Source organism: Phacochoerus africanus, chromosome 12, assembly GCF_016906955.1.
Source record: "Phacochoerus africanus isolate WHEZ1 chromosome 12, ROS_Pafr_v1, whole genome shotgun sequence".
Classification (NCBI taxonomy): domain Eukaryota; kingdom Metazoa; phylum Chordata; class Mammalia; order Artiodactyla; family Suidae; genus Phacochoerus; species Phacochoerus africanus.
The window spans coordinates 62623691-62638701 of NC_062555.1; the positions used below are offsets into that span (position 1 = coordinate 62623691).

Consider the following 15011-nt stretch of genomic DNA (forward strand, 5'->3'; position numbering starts at 1 on the left):
GCACTAGTCTATAAAATGCCGGTTCCTAGACCCCCTTCCAAAACTACTGAAAAGTGGGTGTAGGATAAGGCCCAGATGTTATCTTTACAAGCTCTCCAGGCAACTCTGGCTGCAGCTGAAATGGGGAATCCTTGCTCTAGACTGAAGAGCAAGGCCTATCCATCCTAAGTGAGCTTGTTTAAAAGACAGATGTTGACGTTCTCTGGTGGCCTAGCAGGTTAAGGACTCCTTGTCATCACTGCTGTGGCTCAGAGTCCATCCCTGGCCCAGGAACTTCCACATGCCACAGAGGTGACCAAATAAATAAAATTTAAAAAAAAATAGATAAATCAATCAATAAAATACAGATTCTGATTCAGTAGGGCCAGCGTGGGGCCTGGGACTCGACATGTCTAACAAGTCCCCAGGGGGTGCCTTAGAGAAGCAAGACCCCCCTCTGGGCGGCCCAGTGTAGCAGCCACTCCCCACACCTGCTACTTAAATTCAGTTGCTCCGTCACCCCCGCTTCATGTCAAGGACTCAGCAGCTCCATGGAGTTAGTGGCTGCCACGGTGTACAAAACACATCGCCCAACTCACTTATACATTAAACAATTCTGTCAGATAGTGAATTGAGCTACACAAAAATATAATTAAATATTTTGCCACTCTCGGTTCCATTATTAACTTTTAATCACTAAGAAAGGATGAGATTTGAGGCAGGCCTCCTGCTTCTTCTTAATATTAATTTTAAAATGTTATGGAGAGAATAATTTTTCAACTTATTAGATATAGAGCAAAGAACCTACACGTTCTAACATCTCATTGGACTTTTTTATGTCACATTTTAGTGTTTATACTTGCACATTTCGGGACTCATAATACATGACCGTGACTCCCCAAAGAAATAAATATTTACATAAGAATTTTTTATTAAAGTACTATATTTGGAATGAACCTAGTGTGACAATTCAAATCCTACTGCAAATTTGTATTCAGCATAGAAAATCCCAATAATAATCAAGGGAGGAGAAATCTTCTATTTATTATTTTAAGAAAACCCAACAACGGTTTGGCTGCTTTTTAATAGAGGAGATAAAGCACTTTAATATAGATAAAATATTTCCAATATTTAAGAAGCACTTTTACCACTCTAAAGCCACGAACTTTACCCATAACTCTGACAGCCTGACAAGCAAGCAAACAGAATTCAACCCAATAGCAGTTTCCTAGGCAACAAGCACCGATAGGACCAGTGGAAAAAATGAAAAGCAGAGAGAGCACTGCAGCATTTCCACTGGGCTTGAGAAATACATTTTAATTGTCAAGATGCCATAAAGACAACAATATTGAAAATCATTTCCCTGAAAATGATTCAGAGCAGAATGCCATTTTCATTACGGCAAACGAGGTGTGGAAAAATAGAAAAATTAGGTTCCCTTCCTTTGCTCTGAATTAAGTAGGGATGGTAATCAATCTTGTTTGATTTTACAAAATTTATCTACATTAGAGCAGATTTCTAATATGCCTCCTTAGTTTTCTCCACAAATGTGACTGTACATTGATTCCACCTACAAAAGAAGAGGTTTCCCCAGGGTTTTTTTTTGGGGGGGAAGGGGGGGGACACAGGATAACCGTGTGTGTCTGGGCAACCCCGGCACAAGGGCATGCTCACACATGCCCAGGCCTGAATTCACACATAAAACCAAATGCTTCAGCCCACAGATTAGAACAGCCCCCGGGGCGGTCCATGTTCTCGCCTGGCTTCTGTTTCCTCCTTTCTAAGCTGAAGGGCTTGGGATCCAATTTCGAAATCCTTTCTGGTTCTAACAAGCTTTAGGTTTCTAGAAAGAAAGTAGAAGAGGACTGTTTGGTCTAAGAACATTGAGTACGAAATAAAGACTGTACCCTAAGCCATTTGAGAACTTTTTCTTCATAGGACCCAAACTTAGACAGTTAACCTTTAGAAAATAATATTGGAAATGTCCTGCTCCAGGGCTATTAAAATGTCTACAACTTACATCAGCTTTTGTAACCATGATGCCATTTGCTCTTATGTCTATGTCAGGGGCATTGACTTGAATTAACAGAAATGGGTAGGGTGCTCATAATCTATACTTTCCCACAACGTGTCCCTGCAAGCTTGTGAAATAGTCTATATTTTCACCAGAATAGTCTTTTCAGTCAAACGCTTTGTCAATTTAGGAACTTAGGTGGAATTGATCAAGTAATTCAGGCAAAACTACCAATTTGGTAGCAGCAGGCAAATACCAGCGAAGTGGTTGTGCTGATAATTCACTTCCCAATGGTTGGTAAATTAAGGGAATGAATAGCAAAATGGGGCATCCAAACAAGAATGTGTTCCCTGTCCTTTCTTCTAACTTGTCCAGCCAACAAAGCCAGATTCATATATTATAATTCATTCCCTGGAGCCAATTATCTGCCCTTGAACTTCGCTGGAGCCCGTTTAATGCTGTCATGAATCAGGGGCTCCTCAGGAACAGCCTTCATGTCTGGGTGCCTGCTTCCCTCTTTTTTATACATCCATGCTTGTTCTCATATAAAAGCTACTATAATGCAAGAAATGCACATTGTAACAGAAAAAGTTGATCACCCAAAAGCAAAGAAATACCCATTTCATGCAATAGCAGCATATGCGCTGGCAAGCACAATGTTATAAATTAATTTTAATTCACTTGTATTTTCTTTTTGCTTTTTATCTTACTCTCTAGATTATTTGTTTACTATTCAGAACCCTGGATTATCAGTATGCTTCCACAGAAATGAGCTCTTTCCTACATGGTATGTGTAAGATCAGTGGAAAGAAAATTTAAGTAACATGGCTTTTAAAAGAAAAATGAGAAGAGTAAATCCTAAAGGAATCTCATGGGTGGACGGATTGAAGTTTTGTGTATGTCTGCAAGGAGGATGACAAAGCCTGTATTTGGTCGGGACGTTTGATAAGAAATGTGAAAAGACTGATCTTGTTTCTCTTTTCACATTAGCTGCCAGGAAGCAAACCCCTAAATACGACGTGATAGAGGGCATGGGTATACGTGACATACAGATAAATTTCTTTTCCTTCGTCTTGGTTTTCAACTCCAACTTACATCTTTCCTTTTTCACAATTCTCTATTATTATTTTCTGTTTTATTTATTTTATTTTTTGCTTTTTAGGGCCACACCTGCGGCATATGGAGGCTCCCAGGCTAGGGGTTGAATTGGAGCTACAGCTGCCTGCCTACACCACAGCCACAGCAATGCGGGATCCAAGCCGCATCCGTGACCTACACCACATCTCATGGCAGTGCCAGATCCTTAACCCACTGAGTGAGGCCAGGGATCGAACCTGCATCCTCATGGATCCTAGTCGGGTTTGTTAGCTGCTGAACCACAAAGAGAACCTCTCTATTATTATTTTTTAATTATGGTTTTTATGGTCATTTTGAAGATCAGTCTAAATCCATGTCTACTAGTTAATCAGAGCACATATATAACATTATTGGGCCTATACAGTGTTGGGGATGTAGTTATGCAAAGAATGGTAAGCTTTAAGTAGCATCCAAATTAATAAGATATATGCAGTTGATTTATTCTAACATGTCTAAAACTTAATAGTGCTCAAAAAGTAAATGTTGAAGGAGCGAGTTAATTGGCACTTATTTATTCCTAGCAACAGCATCCCAATTACACAGCACACAGTTCACAAGAGGCCTGGGACTAAACTCAGGTCTTCCTTAATGAAGGAGAAAAAAGTAACACCAAATCGTTCAAACCTTTGAAACCTCAAATCTCAAGAACTTGTCATAACTCCAAAGCGAATCATGGGTAAAGATCAGCATGACCCAAGTGTAGGGTCTTTACGAGGGACTGAACAATGACTTGACAAACCCCAACCTTTCTGTGCTTGCATTTCTAAAGAGAGAAATTTCTATTGGGAAGAAATAATATCCAGTATCTTTCCAAATTAATCCTAAGATTCATTAAGAACAAACTGGCTCTCAGAGCGCCAGCTCCACGTCAAAACACATTTGCTGAAATGAAGTATTAAAAATAAACATTAACTGTGCTCATGTGACAGCTAAGTCATTGGAAAAGAGCAAGCAGAAAAAGGACCCTACTTTTCCTTCACATAGTCAAAATCTGAACATTCCCTTCCCTTCGCTCCTTTTCCCAATACACAGTGTCTACACAGTGGTCATTTATAGATGAGATCCATAGATCCAAACTACCTGGAACATTCTCTCTTCCTCCTCTACTGGCCTGTCCCAAAATTGCTCCAGGCCCCTCACAGTTGGAATTGTCTGCAGTAGATACCTATCACACCTGCCTTATCCACTGTTTGGGGGGTTTTCTTGCTGCACCCAAGGCATGAGGTAGTTCCTAGGGCAGGGATCCAACCTAAGCCTCTGCAGTGACCACACCAGATCCTGAATCTGGTGCACCACAAGGGAACTGCTTGTTTCACTGTTTTTAATCCATTCAAAATGTGTGACTTGTCTGCGCTTCACACAGAGATTTTCATGAGCTGGCTCCAACCATCTTGGTGATATTTTAGAGTTTACCATCTCTTGTGTGTGTTGAAATTGTTGAAAGTTGGTCATTAAACTGAACCATTATTAAAAATCATATAAACTCAGAATTAAATAGATACTAAAAACAAAGGTAATAAATACTCAAAACACATTACTTTCCAACTCCTCTTGTTATTATACATGCTCGTGATGCATCTGTAGCACACACGTGGCGGGAACATCACATAAGAGGGCATCTCTTACCAATGCTGTGCTCAGTGACATGACACTGAACCTGAAACTGGCCACGGTGAAGGTATTTCCACCATGGAAATGGGCAAAGGCTACAAACCTTTTTTAGGTTTGCAGAGAGACACAGCTATTCAACCATTCCCGGCATACCAGTGGCTCTAGAGAACCCCAACAAATCCCTTCCTCTCCTGGGGTCACCCAAAGTGCAAGGCACCACAGCACCACACAGCCTGATGGAAGCAGGAAAGACCCATCACACTTGAGCAGAGTCCTGAGGGCTAAGTCAAGGTTAGGCAGAGGTCCTGAGAAGAAGCTTTACCACACCCGGGAAAACAGGGTGCTTGGAGCCACGAGGGGCTGAGACCCACCCAAGGAACTGGAGCGAGGGAGCCGGTCACAGGGGAGAAAAGACAGACACAAAACTGTTCTTGCAAACTTACCAATATTAACTGTATTAAAAAATATTGCGAAACCACAGGAAGTTTTGAAGCACCGGGGTGGGAGGAAGAGATGTAGGTTTTTCAACAATCGCTCTTGCTACGCACAGAACAAAAACGAAGGACTGCAGCCATATAGGTTTTGATTTATTTACCATGTAAAGGCATGCTCAACTAGTAGAAATGTTATTATAACACACACAAGAGATGGTAAACTCTAAAATATCAGACCATAAACTAAAGATGTCTGTAAGGTTCGAGTATATTCTGTTTCCACGTGTCCCTGCTTGTGACCACACTGCAGAGACCACCAGCGACACCAGCCTTGGAAGATGAAAAGCAGGTGGGAAGTCACAGCACCTGGTGGGAGCCAGGGCCACAGCCAGTTAGGATGGCCCTCTCCAGGCCCTGGCAACCCTGGCTGTGACCAAATTCCCTCGTGGTGCCCGCTGAAGACAGCACAGTGGTCGGGCACAATTTTCTGGCCACTCAGTTTCACGAGGGACTAGACAAATGCCAAGCTCACTAACTGAGACGCCACTTCTTCTTCACTACTTGAACAACTTGACAACAACATAACCTTAAAACACTGGCTGCCAGTCATTAGAAAAACACCCTGGATTCCTCGGGAGAGACTCCCTACAGATACCAGCACGGTGGCCGCTCTGTGTCCTAGGACCCTACTGAGAGCCAAGCACAGTGCTCTCCATGCTTCTGGCACCTGCCAAGTAAGTTCTCATCACACACACACTCATACAGCCCACAGAAACATGGGATTACAGGCACCTAAAGAGTTCATCCAAATCCAAATAAAGGACCCTTGAATTGGCATGAGGAACCCAGCTGGTTATTGCCCTTGGAAAGACTCCTCCTCAAATAATCAAGAATAGATTCACTGGTCTTTTAGGCAACACTTTGAAAACTGAAATTAGACCAAGATGCTCATAAATTTAACTTGCTTTTAGGCAAAAATAAAACCAACGCACCCAAATGGCGGTCTCTGAATACCCTTTCCCACAAACAGGACACGACCATTTAGAGAAATGACCGATTCCAGATGTGGGGCAGCAAATATGTAAGACAAGCACAGAATACATCTCATGGCAGAAGGCAAGGCTGCTGTTATCAAGAGCACTCAGAAGCCAATTTAGAGAGACTGCACTATTACAAACGTAGGCCATTTGAGCATCAATAAGAATAATACTGCAAGTGATTGAACCAATAATGGTATTAATGCCTATTAGTTCTTAATGACTTTCTTAAAGAGAGAAAAAGGGCAAACTAAGAGAATGTTAGCCAAGAAAACAAACTCATTCTGAAAATTGGTAAGGAAGGAGACAAAATTCGTTATTTGGTCTGTCCTTCCTATAGAAAGGGTATCGCAGGGTAACAAACAAGTTGACCAAAAAAAGAAAAATAGAAGTATCTTTCTGGAAATGATATGGCCAATAAATGAAAGAATTTGAATATCCACATGGCAATGGATCTAGTCAATAATAACCAAGACTGCTAATATCACAAAATGAGAAAGTCAGACTTTATGCTTTTCCTAATTAAACCATACAATACCATCTAGAGATACTGCTGTCAGAAATACAAACCAGAATCAAATCAAGACTCTATATCTTATAACTACCAGTTTATAAGAACATAGTAGATGCCACAGGGGTGGATTCAGCAAAACCCAGACAGAGGAAAACCACAGGAAAACCAGTCCAATTTCAATGAATAAATTGCTCTGTGTGTGTGTGGGGGGGGGGGGGGGGTGGATGGGTGTGTGGGTGGGTGTGTGTGTGTACATATACACATACCCACATATATATAAACATGCAGACACACACACACAGGAAGAGGAACATAGAGACTAAAAGAAACGTATCAATCTAATGCAGTGCAGATTTTCCTTGGATCCTGATTTAAGCCAACTATATAAAACCACATTTACAAAACAGAGTAATTTTAGTAATAATACTACATTACATAGCATTAAGAAACTATTATATGGGATTATATTTTTGAAGTATTTCTACCTTTTAGAAATATATACAGTCCTGAAATATTTTCAGAGGAAATAATATAAGGTCTGGAATTTACTCAGAAATAATAACTGTTAGAACTGAGAGTTGGGCATGGTGTTTCCTCACACTATTCCCTTTAATCGTGGATATATCTGAAATGTTCTATGATAAAAAACTGAACTGAAGGAGTTCCCGTCGTGGCGCAATGGTTAACGAATCCGACAAGGAGCCATGAGGTTGCGGGTTCGGTCCCTGCCCTTGCTCGGTGGGTTAACGATCCATCCGGCGTTGCCGTGAGCTGTGGCGTAGGTAGCAGAGACGGCTCGGATCCCGCGTTGCTGTGGCTACAGCTCCGATTCGACCCCTAGCCTGGGAACCTCCATATGCTGCAGGAGCGGCCCAAGAAATAGCTAAAAAGACCAAAAAAAAAAAAAAACTGAACTGAAGACAAGTGATCTTCAGACATGGAGAACAGACTTGTGCCAAGGGGGAGGGGGACGGAGTGGGAGAGAGACAGAGTTTGGGGTTAATAGATGCAGACAATTACATTCAGAATGGAGAAGCAATGGGGTCCTACTGCACAGCGCTGGGAACTATATACTGTGATAGAACATGATGGAACATGATACGAGAAAAATAATGTCTATATGTGTATGGCTGGGTCACTTTGCTGTACAGCAGAAATTTACAGAACATTGTAAACCAACAATCCTTCAATTTAAACAATTTTTAAAAAAAGAAACAAGATACGAACCAAGAGCTAAAACAGAAGACAAGTGATCTTGCAATGTAATGATACTGAGTGATAGTCTGTTGTTTTTTTTCCAATTAGGGTTAAATTTGTGAAAAAGGAAAGCTGTGTAAAGGCACGTTTTCATCCCAGTGGTTTGTTTCTATAACACTTTCTAGTCTACAGTTGAACGAATCTCCTCAGAACAGGTTGTACTGACTTTATAAAACATTTACGCAGAAGAGGCTCAGTGTCACTGAAAAGATTTGCTAAGTCAAGCCTCCTAAAATGCTATTTCTGACAGATTAAAGTCCTTTTTAAGATACACCATGAAATTTAACAACATGATTCGTGGGTCTAAATGGGGCCCGGAACCCCGTTTACTTAGATGTGCTTTAACTTTGAAAAGGTAAGTGACAAGAACGACGAGAGTCTGATTTCTTCCATTCTTCAGAAAGATGAAACACATTTGATCACAATCGAGGTAAAGATATAAAGCAGTTGCATTCTCCCCACACACACCTAGCACATCTTTCCAAGGAGCAATGGAGTGATACGCACCAAGAGCAGAGAAACGTGAAAAATATTATCGGAGTTCCCTCCGTGGCTCAGTGGTTGACGAACCCAACTAGGAACCATAAGGATGCCAGTTCATGAGATCCCTGGCCTCACTCAGTGGGTGGATTAAGGATCTGGTGCTGCCGTGAGCTGTGGTGTAGGTCGCCAAAGCGGCTCGGATCCCGCGGCTGTGGCTCTGGTGTAGGCTGGGAGCTGTAGCTCTGATTCCACCCCTAGCCTGGGAACTTCCACATGCTGCACGTGTGGCCCTAAAAAAAAAAAAAAAGAAAGAAAAAAAGGGCAAAAAATATATATATGTATATGTTACTTTGATGTCTTAAAGTGTATTATGAGAAAATGTTCAAAATATAATAGCTACCAATAAGATTAGTAGAAGAGCAGACAGGAAAAAAAAAAAACTTTTTTCAAATATGAGTAGCTTGGAACCCATAGGAATTGAAAGTAAATTATAAAAAGCAATTAACGTAGCTAGAGTGACATCACCATTTACCAGCTTCATCTGATTCACAACTTCCTGAAAAGTCTGAGGATGTGGCATGTGTGTGGCGTGTAAGTATTTCAAGGACAGAGTTTACAATCTAGAAAATATAACATTTCATTTATTTAGAAACATAACATACTAAATCATATAGAAAAACCTGTCCCATTAGTTTTAGGAACAATTTCTTTGTGTCATGTAAGACTGTTTAATACTGTAATAGACATGTGAAGGGAAAAAAGCCCATACCCAAACTCAGTTTTCAGTCAATAAAAAAGGACAATGCTTATGAAATGTATAAAAATAAAAGCAAGGAATCACTGCAGCTAACTCTCTCTCCCTCTCTCTCTCTCTCACACACACACACACACACACACACACACACACACACACACACACACGCCTTTTCCAAACACGTTTAATACACTAATGACAGTCCTTTCTCTTGCGTAAGAAGGTGGTTTGCATTCATCAATGTTTGCGCGAGCGATGCTGGCGAGGTGTCGTTCAGTGTAAATGAGCAGACAGAAATCAAGGTCTGCAACAGCCACGTTCCAGAGAATAAAATTGTGCCACCAGCAGTTGCCCAATATGTTTAGTCCAAAAATACTTTTTTTCTCTAGGTGTACACTCTGTCTTTAAAGCTGGATAACAACCACAACGATGAAACTCTCTATAGCTAAACCAAACTTCCCCTCTGAAGCAGGCGAGTCTTGCAGAAAGACCTTAACTCGGTGACTCAGTGTGTCCCGACAACACAGGAAGTGAAGGAAGGTGGACGAAGCCACTCCCGAGTCGAGAGGGTCGTTTTAGATGTGCTTTCTGGAGATAGTTTTTCTAATTAAGGATCTCGATTTTCTACACTAAAGAGGTTTGCACTGGCCCCCAACCAAGCCTATCCAATTGAGAATACAGAGGTAGAAGGCTGTTTGCGAGGTTTTCACAGAAATTGACAATCTTGGGGGATGTACAAAAACTGAAACATATACACAACTAGGTTCAGAAAATATCATAAAACATTTCTTCCATGTAAAAAAAAAAAAAAATCCTATTAAAGGAATGTTAGCACCCTGGTCAATGAAACTAAAAGATCACGTGTACGTTTGAACTTGGATAAGCTGAAATTTTATGTTCACAGAGAGGAAAGGTCTTTTGTCACATTACAATTAGTCATGGCCTGAACTGAACTGAACAGACTGCCCACCCATCGAAAGCAGCTCTCGCCAACTCCACGCCTTACACTTTTCCGCTCACTACCACTGCCAGCCTGGTGGGGCCGAGAAGAGAGAGAAACACACGTCCTCCAGGCAAAGCTTTGAGCCAGCTGCTGCGGGCAGAGGGAGACCAAGACATGATTCCCATTTTTTATATGCCAGAGAGGTACATACGCAGCTACAAAATAAAGCAGCATATAAGGAAACATGGAAATGGGAAAGAGCGCTATGACTAAGAAACTTTTCAATTCTTTAAAAGGTTGGTAAGCAATGCCCAACAATCTGCTTCTTTATAAGCAAAGAAGGAAACAAGTGTCATCACAAAAAGGTCTCTGGATGAAGGTGCTCATGAAGACGCGTTACAATTAGTCTTTCTTTTTTTTTTTTTGTCTTTTTTTTGCTATTTCTTGGGCTGCTCCCTCGGCATATGGAGGTTCCCAGGCTAGAGGTCTAATCGGAGCCGTAGCCACCGGCCTACGCCAGAGCCACAGCAACGCGGGATCCGAGCCGCGTCTGCGACCTACACCACAGCTCACGGCAACACCGGATTGTTAACCCACTGAGCAAGGGCAGGGATCGAACCCGCAACCTCATGGTTCCCAGTCAGATTCGTTAACCACTGTGCCATGATGGGAACTCCCTTGGCTTTTGTCTTTTTGTGGCACATGGAAGTTCCCAGGCTAGGGGTCTAAATGGAGCTGCAGCTGCCGGCCTACACCACAGCCACAGTAACGCCAGATCCAAGCCACATCTGTGACCTACACCACGGCTCACAGCAACGCTGGATCCTCAACCCACTGAGCAAGGCCAAGGATCGAACCCGAAACCTCATGGTTCCTAGATGGATTCATTTCCGCTGCATCACGAGGGAACTCCCAGAACTAGTCTTTAGTCACTGCAAAGCCTCTGTTCAAAGAGAATTACTAGAAACTCCTAAAATAGTTCAAGAACGGGAAGTGATATGAAGGTTCAAGAATGAAAATTACATCCAATACTCATGAGCTCCACTTCTGCAATCATTCTAGAAGTCATTTTTCTTAGGATACTTTATGGGAAGGTCTAGAACATAACTAAAGTAAACATCACAATAACTTTTAAAGCTTAAAAAATCAAATACAGTAAATCATGAGGGAGTTCCCGTCGTGGCACAGCGGAAACAAAGCTGACTAGGAACCATGAGGTTGCAGGTTCGATCCCTGGCCTTGCTCAGTGGGTTGAGGATCTGGCATTGCTGTGAGCTGTGGTGTAGGTCGAAGACACCACCAGGCTCCCACGTAGCTGCAGCTGTGGCCAGCAGCTATAGCTCCGGTTAGACCCCTAGCCTGGAAACCTCCATATTCTGTGGGTGCGGCCCTGAAAAGACAAATCTAAACAAATCAATCAATCATGCAGAAGGTAAGAAGGAGGGCTTGGACAAGAAGAGAGGGTACATATAAGATAATGAAACTGCCCAATGTTACCAGTTTTCACTAACTGCGTATAATTTTTCTAATCAAAATTTCATCCTTAGAGGAGTTCCCCTGTGGCGCAATGGGTTAAGGATCCGGCATTGTCCGGGTCGCTGCTATGGCACAAGTTCAGTCCTTAGCCTGGGAACTTCCACGTGCCATGGGGGCAGCCAAAAAAGATGTTCACCCTTAGAGTATAAAAATCCATACTCGAAAATTCTTTGTAATTATGCCAAAGAGATAAATATCAAGCAAATTGTTGCCACAGATTATTTCTGTCAAGCAAAAAGAATTACATAAAAATGGCCTGAGGGCTATTTTTACAGATCTTACTCAATTTGGCTCACCTAAATAAAAATCGTCTCAAAGAAACACTTCCTGTGAGCTGGTTTGTCTCAGTGTTCATGACTTTCCTTCCCAACACACTTAACCACAGGGACCATTACAAAAACGTCCCTGGGGCAGGCACGGATTGTCATACCCAGAGTCAGCCAGTGAGGAAAAATAATGCCCCAAATGCAGGGCAATGGAAGTGGTGGGGTTTTTTTCACTCTACCTGACAAAATGAAAATGTACGTAAATTGTGAAGGCAAAACAGTGGCCCTCAAAGGGGACCACACCCTGACCCCTGGAACCTGCCATGGTACCTGCCACGCAAAAGGGGCTTTGCATGCAGAATAAAGGCAAAGACACTGGCAGGAGGAGGTGATCCTGGATCACCCTGGCAGCCTCAACGTAATCACGTGAGTCCTTAAAAATGGACGAGAAGGGCAGGAGGAAAGCAAGGAAGACGCGACGGCAGAGGAAAGGTCACAGCGATGCTGGAGATGGAGGGAGGCCAGCGGCTGAGGAACACAGGCGGCCTCTGGGAGCGGGGAGACGCAAAGAAACGGATTCTCCTCCGGAGCATCCAGAAGAAACACAGCCGTGCCCACCTCCAGAGATCCGCATGCGACTCCGACTTAGGGTACTAAAACTAACGCGTATTGTTTTAAGTCACTACGTTTGCAGTACTTTATTACGGCAAGAGTAGAAAACTAATACACACACACACACACACACACACACACACACACGGAGTCATTTATACCCTACTCTTCAAAACTGGGGGCAGATAAACTGTGTATTTACTCTGGGTTTAAAGGATAAGTATACTTTGCAATTGAATAAAACTAGCATTATTGATAATATAGTAATAAATCATGTTGACATATCGAGTTGTGGCATAGCATTAAGGGGATATTCAAACTCCCAGGCTTTAACTTAAAAGGTTAATGCTATTTAGCGGTAAACTAATTTCCCAATATTGAAGAGAAGAGGTGCCGTGACTTAGATGGAGCAGAGCAATGAGGAAGACAGACTGGGAGTCTTTCTGGATGAAGCACCAAGGGCAGGCCCAGACAGCCCCTGCCCACCTGGCTCTCCCATTCCCCGCCGAGAGGACCCCGGATCACAGACCCATCCTTGGAAGGCAGTGCAGGTCTGCTCTATGACTTCGACTCCCCACTGACCTTCCTTCCGCCTCCCGCCCCCGGCTCCCTTACTGTGCTTGCAAAAGAACGGCTAGCATCCAGGATCGGTAGACACTCCTCTACTGCTCATGCAAACCGACTACCAGCTGTTGTTCTTAGTTGTAAGTCCTTAGACGGTAACATCTCGGCCACGCCAGAGAATCTTCTTTTCCCAAGCATTAACACAAGTTGTACAGTTAAAATACATACTTCTCGAGCTGATCTAAATAACAAATTAACCAGTGGATCGGTCGTGGCACAAACTGACATTTTAATTAAATGTGGTGACAGGCTGAATAACCTAGTAGCACCCTGAAATGCCCTTTGGTTCTTGCTTTTTCCATACGATGGTTGGTCTGAGGCTTCCTAGACTGATCCAGCTGTAATTTTCAATCTTTAAACATGGGAATTATCTCCACAAAATGATTTATTTTCCTGAAGTTACATACTATTCCTGTACTCCTATCAGAATACAACCTCACCAATTATCAGCTATGTTTATGTGCATATACATTTGCATATATATTTAAACGTGTGACCAGGGTACCACTCTAAAGACAAGACAACAGTGCTTGTAAGATATGATGGAGATACAACCACAGCCCAGGCAATACGCTGTTGCCACGGCTTCCTTTACACTCGACTCTGCAAGAAAGAGTTGAACCAAAACACATAGTGGCTGCTTAATCCCCAGGACAGACAGAAACCGAAGGGTGCAGGAAACTTTGCACAACTTTTAGAGAGAACGCAAAGGGAAAGGCATTCCACCTGGGGACAGGCAGCGTGACAGTACCTGAGAAGAAGCCAGGTCCATGGGCTGGCTCTTTGAGACCAGGAGGGAGAAGCCAGAGGTGAGGGAAGGGAAGCACAGTCCCCTTTTTGGGAGGTACGAAAACTCTAGATTTATTTAAGTCCTGTCAGATGCCAAGTGGAGGGACGCCCGTAAAGGAAGCCGCACGTGCCGGCCGCGGAAAGCGCTGCGAGGTGAAGGTCTCTGTGTCCTGGAGCACACGCTCACCGTGCCACGAGCACACGACGCAGTGCCCGGCTCTTCAGCAGGGAGAAAAACAATTTGCTGAAATGCAGGCAATGGGTGGATAAGGACTGACCGAGAAATGCTTAGGGTATATACATCACTATCGATGAAACACGTCGGCACAAAGTAACCTAATGCATCCACACACTGATTTGGGTGTAAGGCAGTGGTGGTTCAAAACACAGCCATGTAGCTGTTCATTCCGGGAACAAGCAGAAGGGGTTCACACCTCCGGGGCGCGTTTACCAAGTACCCTGTGCCCTGGCAGAGCTGCCCCTCCCTCCTTCCCGGTTTGGGACGCACACACCGATTCTGAGAGATGAGGCTGGCCTCCAGCTGGAGACGGGAGCCAAGAGAAGAGGAACGCAAAGCCATTTCTGCCCTTAAAAGCAAGGAAGGGATATATAGGGAAACACAGTCTCAAGAAGTAAACAAGAGCTCTGTATCAAATGCAGCAAGAAGAGAAGGAAAGATGTTATCTGGCCAGGCTTTCACGCTGACAAAATAATCCACAATACAGGCCTCTCTGTGACATGCGCGAATAGAAAAAAGAACCTAAATATCTGCTTAGAATGGAAGATGAAAGTGAAAGAGAAAGCTTATTTACAATCCAACCTTGTCTGCTGAAACATTTTCGTACAATTATTTTTACTGTGTAATGCGCTCCGTGTTGCCATTTGAAAACGGGCTTTTTTGCTTCTATTTAAATTGCGCTTTCTTGGTATATCCATAGCTATATCACTTTTACCCATCTTTGAGTGTCCGTAACCATTTCTGCATCTGATAAACAGACAAGAACTGGGCACATGAGGTGTA

The 15011-nt window shown here is 42.9% G+C and overlaps 1 protein-coding gene across 22 annotated transcripts in view; it reads right to left on the bottom strand.

Annotated features, from left to right (window-relative positions):
* The window catches only part of PARD3 (par-3 family cell polarity regulator), a 629826-nt gene that overhangs the window by 360405 nt on the left and 254410 nt on the right, over window positions 1-15011 (bottom strand). The window lies entirely within an intron of this gene.